Here is an 11,363-nt window from a genome sequence, read left to right on the forward strand (position 1 = left end):
ATATGCTCCTCATATTCAAGGATCTTCACATGAAGGAGATCAAAAAGCTCAGACTTCGATGCAGGGACAAGAAGAATAGGCACACTGTCACAAACGTGTAGAACATGAGCGCAAACTTCTAGAGCAAGAAATGGTGGATGTAACTAAGGATGATGAAACACAAGCCTTGAGTGCACGGGAATTAAAAAGAATTGAAGAAGATCAAGGTCGATCCACTGCAGTTATGCTAGAAGCTCTTGCTAGCAAACCACGACGTGAAATGCAAAAGGCTAGTACTGCCAAGAGCCACGATTCAAGATGAAGAAGACTTAGAACCCGAGGCTAAAGATGATCAAGATGAACTCACATCTATCAAAAATCTTAATCTGCGTCTTGATGAAGCAGTTACAGATGATGATGTGGGATATATCTGGGGTCAAAGGACGTGGTTTGTGAATGCCAAAGATGTGGAAGCTGCAACTGTCTTTACTAATAGCCGAAGCCTTGATATATCCTATGCAATGCAAATATACGAGGCTTTGAGAGATGGTAAGAAACCTGTGGCAAGCAATGTGGTCTTGCGCCCAATAATGTTTTGTCCAATCAAAAATAGTTTTCTGGATCAAATAACATTTACAAGGCCTACACATTTCGAGGAAACCTTCAGTCAATTCTTTAAAGACACTCTTAAAAATATTCCACATGAACAAGGCGAAGAGGCACAAGGTGAGAATATGCTAAAGGAAGCAAAGAAGGAATTCCTCCATTGCAGATTCCAGCCCATTGATGGTCAACATTGGGCTTATGCTTGTAATCAGATCGCAAAGGAAGCAAAGGAGGTCAAAAGACTCACTCCAGAACAATTTTCAAAGATAAGTTCATTCCATTATTATCCTACAACAATCTGTATATTCAAGCATGAGATCAAGTATTTGATTGAGTCCGAAAGACTTAATCATTATGTCCATGGAAAGCGTAAGATATCCTCAACATCAGAGGTCTTATAGAAGGCAAGGGTTATATGGACAACATTTGGTTCTCCAAATCCTGATTTGAAGCAAAAAGTCACAAAAGAAGACACCGACACACTCACGAACTTCTATACTTCTTTGAGTGCAGTTGTGCCTAGGGGAACTTAAGAGTGAGAAGAAAGTATGATAAGCCTCAAGGTGGTGAGGGACAGATATGCCGACTACACTTCTATCATATTTCGTCTTGTTGAAGTGTTCAATGAGATGCTTGAAACGTGCATTGCTTGTGAGCGTGGACAGTTGACCTATGAAGCTCCTTTGTTTATATCCAGAAAGTCAAAGGTAATGGATAAGAAGGAGTTGATGGCAAGGATGTGGAGGCCTATAAAGTACTTACCTGACAAGTATGCATCCATGGCAGCACAAAAAATTTTAATGAAAGAATGGTTTTTTGGAAAAAAAGACAAAGACCACTGCATGGAAGAATGCATCAATGTACAGGTGAGGCGTGATGTAGTGCATAGTGCCATTAAGTATTTGTTGTCAGAGAAACAAATTCCACTTACTCATTGTAACATTGACTATAATGTGGTGAAGCATATAGCTTCTTTGTCAACACCCAAGGTAAAGCTATGGGCAAACAGGTGGATTAAAAAGGATGAAGATGGGTCATAAATAGTAACCTCTTATATGAGAAAAGAAATCCCACAACAGGTGGTTGCATATGTGGAAAGATTAATCAGCGAGATAAGGATGCCGACAAATATGCACCAAAGCTTTCAATTCAATGTAGAGGTTACGGCAGAGTCTAGAAAGCTTGTGAACTTCAGGGGAGTCTCAGAAGATGACTTCTTCAAGAATGAGTCAGCATGGGATAAGCCACAACTATTCTTTATCAATGAAGTTTCTAGCGATGATATCCATAAATTCATTGATAGAATAGTATATACCACCATAAACAAAGTGGCAATTTGCAACATTGTCATTTTTGTTGATAAAAAAGAAAAGAAGCCATGCAGGTTACTCTAGAGCGAGCATATTCATCAGATTTGAAGATCTATAGTGGTGTTTATGCAGCAAAGAGAGGCAAGAGAGAATGTGGCATAGCGATTCAATCTCTTGAATCATTCTTTTTGTGTATGCGGAGTCCCAACCCTGATCACTCCTTACAAAAGAACATAAGAGGGAATTCAAATAATTTGAGATTGATGCTAGAAGAGCAAAATATTCCCAGGTCCATACATTATCAAAAAAACAACTATGGAAGTCCTGCAAAAAGTGGGAGTCTCTTGCTTACCATGATGGAGAATTTGCTACCGGCAGGTTGGGAGGTCACCTTGTGTAGGATGGGATATTTATTTGAGGATCTCCTCAGAAAAGGTAACTCCACAAATATTATTGAAAATAAGCATTTCATGGCTTATTTTAAGCTTCAACAGATCTAACCACAGGCTATGACAAAGAGATAGACCATAAGGACACTGATGACATGGATGATTACCTTGAAGATCATAATGTCCCAGTTGATGATGATGAAAAGATGGACTTACATGACCCGTTTAGAGAGAGGTTGGTGGATGAAGACAAACATGATGATGCCTTTTTTGATAATTATGGCTCAAGATTTAAATTTAAATATAATGAATCTAATCTCTCATATTTGTTTACAGGAAATAGAGGGAGAAGAAATGGATGAAGTCAATATGGAGGCACTCCCTTCTACTTCAACAATGCAACCACCTCTAAATTTGATTGAAGAATCCCATGAGCACAAGAGCTTTAAAGACACCATGGAAAAGCAGAATGACCCCAAATATAGAATACAAGCTATGACAGAGACCCATTCTGCAAATTTAGCTGCATTGGATAAAATGGAGAGCTCATTTGAAGTTAGGATCGTTTTGAAACGAGAACCTCAATATTTGAGCTTTGGTAGAGAGGAGGTTTCAATCCTCTCCAATCCTTTATTAGAGGTTAATGACAATGTTATCTTGGCCATTCTTAGGCAACGTTTGTTTATTTGTTGCTACTTCAATGAGCTAACATTTGTTTATTTATTTACAGTGTAGTTATATATTTGTAGTTATATATTAGTTTCCTAGTGCAGAATGCAAATCAATTCTATGAGCTAACATTTGTTTATTTCTTGGTGTAGTGTAGTTATTTCTCAGCTTCCTAGTGTAGTGTAGCATCGTGTCTACATGCTCGATGCTCTCCTTTGTTATATTCTTAGCTCTCCTCAAAAGACTATAGAAGATGTTTGTACCTGGTTAAGCCCTTTGAATTTAGATGGGGTGCGAGTCATCCTTATGCCTTATCATGAGGCGTAAGTATCAACTCTAACCTTATTTTTACTATTTCTTTGGCAAGTTTGTGTAAAACAATAATCATTTTTATTCAGGTCGTGTAGCTCACATTTGAGTCTAATCGTCTAGGACCTTGAACTCAACCGTTTGTGGTTTGTGAATTCAATGAAAGGCTATCATGCCAACTCCCCAAGGTAATTATTCTCTTAATATTTTTGATACTTTCTTATTTTGTATCTTATGATCATGACATATTAATATATTTAATATGTCATGATGGACAGTGCTGCATATATCGGCTAGTATCTGCTGTCAGAACAACCACGGAGCAACAAGACCAAGTAGAATTCAAAAGACGTCTGCCAGTGGAGCAAAAAGATGGGCACAGCTGTGAGTGGAGAGTGACCTACAACTGCATGTTGTTTCTTAGAGAGATTTTTGATTTGGAGTTACCAGTCAAAATGGAATCATATACAGAAGCCGATCGGCTAGCATTTCGGGCTGAGAGTATTCAGCGTCTAATTGCTACCATTGGGAAACAACCTGAAAATATGACTACATTGCAGCATGTATAAAACCTTATCTTTATACTTGTATGCTTGTTCAAGCCTTTAATTGGGATGTGTAAATCTCATAACTTTTTTATATTTTCCTCCAAGAGGAGAAGAGACTGAGTCTAATGAAAGCATGCTATCTTTATACTTCTATGATTATTTAAACCTTTATTTTTATTTGGGATGTGTAAATCTCATAACTTTTTAAATTTTTCCTCCAAGAGGAGGAGAGACTCACTCTAATGAAAGCATATATGAAACCTTACTTTTTAAATTTTTGCTCCAAGAAGAGGAGAGACTCACTCTAATGAAAGCATGTATGAAACCTTTATCTGCTTGTTTAAGCCTTTATTTAGGATGTGTACATCGCATAACTTTTTTATATTTTTATAGCAGAAGGAGGATGTAGAATACATAGCAAGTGAAGAAGAATGCGATGTAGACTACTCTCTCAATAAGATGAGTCATGAAAATATGAATCTATTGGAGCAGATTGGAAGTTCATTCACCGCTATCTTGTTAATTCGACAACAACCTCATTTTTTTGAATTTGGTGAAGAAGAGATTTCAATCCTCTTGAATCCTAAGAAAGAGGTTAATGTCAAAGTCATTACAACCATCCTTAGGTTTGATGCAGCCTTTTCCTTGGCTTTATACTTTGCTTATTTTGATTAAACCCAAGAAGCTAATACTTTTTTTTTAAATATAGTAATGTTATAGTAAATTTTTTGAAAATATACAAAGCGTTTCATATATGCTCGATCCTCGTATTTCGGAAGTGCTTAGCAACAAAGAAGAAACCATAGAGGATGTTTGCAAGTGGTTGAAGCACGTTCCTATCAATGATGCACGAGTTATTTTTATAGCATATTATGAGAAGTAAGCATCAAACCCTACTTGTTTTTTCTATTGCATTGCTAGAATTGTCTCAAACATAGTAATTATTCTTTATTGATAATGCAGCTCACATTGGAGTCTGGTAGTCGTGGACATCTTTGCGAAGAAGTGCTTCTTTGCCAACTCAATGACATCCGTCCATGGCACTATGTTAGAGTAAGTATAGACTACACTTGTTGTCACTTCTTGACATGTGGATTGATATGCAATGCATATATTCGCTGTTATTATATGTTTTGATGTGCAGAGAAGCTCGAAAGTTAGTAGGTGCTATTGACACAGTAATGCGGCAATGTGACTTGGCACAACAAATAGAGTATATAACATGTCAGGTATCACATCAAGAGAATAGCCACATCTGTAATTGTGGATGGATTGCTGTTTGGTACTTGGTCAAATTTTTGAGATACAAAATGACACAACACTATCAACATATACGAATTTGCATCTCGATGCATTTATAACATGTACCATTTGAGCAATCATTAAGGGAGACATTATGGACCCTCCCACAAGGCAAATAGATGATAATGGCTCAGAGTAGTGCGAAATGAATGCCGTCAAAGAGTCAAAGGGGATAGAAGACCCCAACTCTACAAACATGGCTTCATTGGAAGAATTGGGAAGCTCTTTTAATGTTAGGGTTATGATTCAACATAGACCTCAGTATCTTGAATTTGGGGGAGAGGAGATTTCAATCCTCTCTAGAGCTTCAAATGAGGTCAATAACAACGTTATGATGGCCATTCTCAGGTTTGATACAAAATTTTTCTCTGCTTGATAATTCAATATTTTGATTAAATCTAATAAGCTAATATTCATTTATTTGTTGGTGCAGTATAGTTATCTCATGATTTGGTAGAGCCGTACAAAACTGTGTGTATATGTTGGGTTCCCTCCTTTCTCCTATACTTAGGGATAGCAGAAAGACGATAGCTGATGTTTGTAAATGGTTATAGCCTTTACATTTACATGGCGTGCGAGTCCTATTTATGGCATATCAGGAGATGTAAGTATCATGGCAACCTTTATTTTCATCTTATACTGGCAACATTGTGTTAAATAATAATGGTTCTTAATTATTCGTGTAGGGAACATTGGAGTCTGGTGGTTTGGGATCTTGAAGACAACTATTGTTGGTTTGTTAACTCGATTGCAGGCTTCCATGGCTCAGTGCAAACGTAAGTATTCTATTAATCTGTTGTTACTTCTATATTATGTACCTTATGTAATAGACACACTAAGTTTTTTTAATATGTCATGATGAGTAGATCGATTGAGAAGTTAGTATCTGCTATCAGAGAAATAGGACAGTACAAAGACTCGGTAGACTTCCAAAAGCGTTTAGTAGTAGAGCAGGAAGATGGGCATAGTTGTGGGTGGAGAGTTGCCTACAATTGCATGTTGATTTTCAAAGAAATTTTCTCACTTAAGCCACAGATCTCATTAGAAGACTCTTTGGAGCTCAAATATTCAGAGGAGGATATACAATTGAATCATTCGAGACCTACGTGCTGCCATTAGAATACAACGTGTAACTGAAGCAATATCGGAGCTTGCATCTAAGGAAGAGGAGACTGAGTCTACTGTGAAAGCAGTGCACACTACAGAAGTAGTAGAGACTCAGTGTACACCTATAGCACCACAGCCTCCACTGGAAGCATCAGAAGAGTTGCCACAGCCTCCGCTTGCATTTAAGGAAGAGGATACTAAGTCTACTCCGAAAGCACTACATACTACAGAAGACGTAGAGACTGAGTGTACATCTAGAGCACCACAGCCTCCATTGGAAGCATCAGAAGAGTTGCCACAGTCTCCACTAGAAGCATCAGAAGAGTTGTGATGCATGTATGATGTTGTGTTTGTAGTTTTTGTTGATTATACACCAATTTGTGACTTATTACTTAAGTGGCATTTACTGATGATATTTATATAATTATTTCATGCACACAATTTTATGATATGAATGTGTGATGATGTGATTATTTGGAAATAAATCCTTGTGTGATGAGAATTTTTAAATGAATATGTGATGATGTAATATATTTGACTCGCAAGTATCAATTCCCAATGCTCCACTCACTTAAAGTACAGCATTCCCATTGCTCTGCAAAATTTTATTCAGTTGGACAATCTTCACTCACTTAAAGTAGAGCATTCCCAATGCTTCTCTCACTTTATTCCAACTCTTATCCTTATCATAGCGAACACATCGTGCCTTAGTGCACTTGTATTCTTCCATCCTAGTCTCCACTCACTTAAAGTAGAGCATTCCCAATGCTTTTCTTAGTTTATTCCAACCCTTATCCTTATCATAGCGAACACATCGTGCCTTAGTGCACTTGTATTCTTCCATCCTAGTCCTTCCACAAATGCTCTCTTATTTCTTACATCCTAGTCCTTCTAATTAACTTGTATTCATCTTTCACTTTACATCTTCCCTCACTTTCTATCCCTTCAAGACACTCTCTTATTTCTTACATCCTAGTCCTTCTAAATAACTTGTATTCGTCTTATCGCTCTCTCTCTCTCTCACTTGTAATATACTTCACTTGCAAGTATCAATTCCTACCATTACCAATGCTTCTCTCACTTTATTCCAACCCTTATCCTTATCATAGTGAACACATCATGCCTTAGTGCACTTGTATTCTTCCATCCTAGTCCTTCCACAAACACTCTCTTATTTCTTACATCCTAGTCCTTCTCAGTAACTTGTATTCTTCTATCCTAGTCCTTCCATAAACACTCTCTTCTTTCATCCATCCTGATAACTTGTATTCTTCTATCCTAGTTCTTCCACAAACACTCTCTTCTTTCATCCATCTTAGTGCTTCTCATTAACTTGTATTCTTCCATCCTAGTCCTTCCACAAACACTCTCTTCTTTCTTCCATCGTAGTCCATCTCCCTTTCTTTATCATCTCCCCACCCATGGATGTCCTTGGCATTGTCGAAGACGTGGAGTTGAATTAACAGTCTCAAAGAATGGATTGCTGACCAAGGAGCACAGAGAGAGGCCAGAATTCGACAAGGTTCTCCTTTGACACACATGGAGAGAGAGGAATTTGATGCACAAAGGCACGTAGAGAGGGAGGAGACTCTCAAGATAGCAGAGAGTGAAAGACTTTTAAGATGTATGATAAAAGCACGACAAGATCTCTTAGACCTCTTATGTAACCTTTGTTATCGCAGCTCTCGTCATGGGCGATTTGATGCGGATGCTAAGAGAACAATAAGAGCTTCACAGAGAAATTATAAAGAAACAATTTGTGATTGCTTAAATTTCTTCTTTGCATGTAATTATGTTGAGGATACAGTTGTGGAGGCAGTGAAAGATTGGGTTATTGAGAAGATAAGAGAGACCAATGATGAGATCTTCTAGACTTTAGGTGATTAAGAAGATAAGAGAGACTGTATTAAGGTGTTTTTTGACACCATATGGCTTTGAGTTATATGATCTACTTCTTGTACAAATGTGATGTGCTCTTTTTGAAATGTACTCTAGTTTTAATAACATGTCACGCCATTTTTTCTAATTTGATTTTTTAAAATCTTACTTTTTGTCTTTTTTAACAATGTGATGTCCTCTATTTTTAATGTACTCTAGTTTTAATAACATCTCACGTCATTTTTTCTAATTTGATTTTTTAAAATCTTCCTTTTTGACTCAATGTTTTGTTTTATAAGAGCCTTTGTTTTTTAAATGTTTTATCCAAAATTATCTCACAAAATGAATTTGGACAGTGCACGAGTCCAAAATTAATGAAAGAGGTGTTGATCATGATACTTATGTAACCATTGGGATTGATATGTCATATTACTAGTAGCACCAGAATCAACAATAAAAGTGGAACCATCTCGAACATGAAGTATCCTCTCTAGAGAGACATCAAAACAGATATGGTTTGCCTCTTGATGTGTATGGGCATCCTGTTGTTGAAAAATATATGCTTGATTATGTTCACGATCATAACGCCTCTTGTAACACCGAAAGGATCATTGATTTCTAGCACAATATTCACAGGGAGAATTTTAGGATAAGCGGGGCTGCTTAGTGGTAACACCATGTTCCTCATCATATTGCTGAGCCCAACAATCAGAGATAAGATGACCATGCTTATCACAATAAGAACAATGTTTCTTAGGATATTTGAGATGAGAAGAATTACCACCTTTATACTGATGACCATCATGTCCATATTTGGAGAAAGGACACTTGCGAGAAACACAAGCTGTCTCAGAATCTACATCATCCGTTGTTATCATGATAGTTTCATGAGGGCCTTACAATGCTTGCGTCGTTGGGCGTACTCAATCAAAGAAATATATGTTTGATCAAAATCAATCTCATTTCTGTTAGAAAGGATGGTAACAATATTATCATATAATGGATCTTGGACTGTGTCGAGAAGATAGGTCACCAATTGATTTTGTGAAATAGGTGCACCAGTAGTAGCAAGTTGATTGATGATATTCTTGAACGACTCAATATGAGTTGTCATAGGAGCTCAAACTTTGTACAAAGTACTCAAAAGATTACAAAGATAAAGAATCTCTATGACAGATTTCTTCTCAAAAGTAGCAACGAGATATTTGCATATTGCATGAGAAGAAGGAAGGGCAATACATCCAACATAAGAGAATCATGTAGAGCAAATAAAATATAATGATGAGCTCCTTTATCATGAGAACACCAATCAATAGAGTCAGATTTCCATTGCTCAAAGAGAGGGCCCTCGGTCACAAGAGCATGATTCCCAGTTGCATCAACAGGTTGGGATGGACAAACAAGATCACCAAGAACAATATCAAAAATATTATCACATTTGAGTATCAATAACATCTTCACTTCCCATCCAGAAAAGCCTTGTCCTTGAAACAAAAGAATAGATCGTTGGCCAGAAGGAAAGCTGTTGATGAGTATAGACACTGCCATCATGCATCAGGAAAATACATGTGTGATAGAGCTCGCGATAATGAATGAGAACACAATTGTCACTCTGACAATATAGAAGTCGAGATACGCCCAAAAAAGATAAAATGTGTGACGGGAGTATGCTAAAAATAACACACACGCAAAGAAAAGCACTATGAGCTTGTTGATCATGAAACCAATATATTTTTGGAGAAAAGCACTACGAGCGTGTTGATTACAAAACCAAGACGTTCATCACGAAACCAAGATAATCTTGGAGAAAAACACTATGAGCGTGCTAATCATGAAAAGAGTAGTCGGCATAAAAAATGATGTAACGTTTTTCTCTAAAGTCCGATTAGGGGGATACCATGTTGAGAGGAAGAGAAAGAGGAGAGAGATGGACACAAGAGTTGTGTTGCAAGGAGAGAGAAGGACACAAGAGTTGCTCCTAAGGAAGTGATTCTATTCATAGATCATAGGATGTGCCCATGTATTTCATAATGAGAATGCCATGTGATTACATGACTCACCATTTCACTCTAGTGAATGTTACAAAGCACAATTATCAACACCCTCTCTCAATGCAACTTCTTGGAAGAGTTACAATGGCTTACATAGAGCTTGCTTTCAAAGTGGAAAGGATTTCATAAAAGTGTAATAGACAAAGTATTACAAGAGATTTTCATTGGATGGCGATTGTGCTACCATATTTCTCTCTTCCTTTTTAATGTTGCATTCACCGGATAGATGACCAAGTTCCCTGCATTTGCCACACGTCTTGACCTTTCTTTTTGTAGAAAGAGCATTTTAGAGTCTTTGTCATAATCCAGGTTCCATAAGGATTTGAAGTAGATGCCTCCTTAGCTTCTTTTCCTCTCTTTTCTTCACCAAGTAGTAAAGATATTACAATTTCCAATGATGGATTAGGAACATTTTTTTATATTGTTACCAAGGTTGCATAAACTTTTGAAACAACCTTAAGCAACATATCGGTGGCATCCTCTTCATCAACTTTGGCATTAATTGATGAGAGTTGTATCATTAAACCTTTCATTTTTCAAATGAATGTGCCCAAATCTTCACCAGTTTTAAAATCTAATCCAAATAATGAACAATCTTCAAGGAGATTTTGGAGCTTTTACCTCAAGCACCATATAACTTTTCAAGCTCGTCCCGTTTTGTGTTCATGGACATGATGAATGAGACTTTTATGGAGATATCTCATGATGATGGATTGCGCTCTCTCATCATCTTCCACCTCATTGAGTTTAAAAGGATCAATTGCATTTGTGCCAGTAACATATGGCCAAAGGCCTTTACCCATGAGGCGATATTTTACCTCCACGTGCCACGAATGAAATCCTTCACCAGAGAATTTTTCAATGTCAGTGTAGACTTTCTCCATGGGAGAGAATGAAAAGAAAATAGAAGATAAGATCTCTTGAAAGAATACTACAAATTTGGCTACAAGAAGCTAAGAAATAAGTTGGTCAACTCCTAGGTTGACTAGCATTTGGACCTTAGCTTATGACTTAAGGGCCAGAAGAATTAAGGGACATGTGGCAATCTTCTTCAACCTTGAACTATGAATATTTTGGAGTAAATGACAGAGGCGCAATGACAAAGAAATTCACCTCCTTTCACAACCTCCAAGAACTAGAGATTAGAAGCTGCAACAAAGGGTTTTGGACCCTTCTAAACACAATGGAATTGACATCAAAAAGCATGGTGTCTAG

This window comes from Dipteris shenzhenensis, chromosome 21 (genome assembly GCF_047967505.1).
Source record: "Dipteris shenzhenensis isolate YYH24624 ecotype China chromosome 21, Dip_SZ_1.0, whole genome shotgun sequence".
Lineage (NCBI taxonomy): Eukaryota > Viridiplantae > Streptophyta > Polypodiopsida > Gleicheniales > Dipteridaceae > Dipteris > Dipteris shenzhenensis.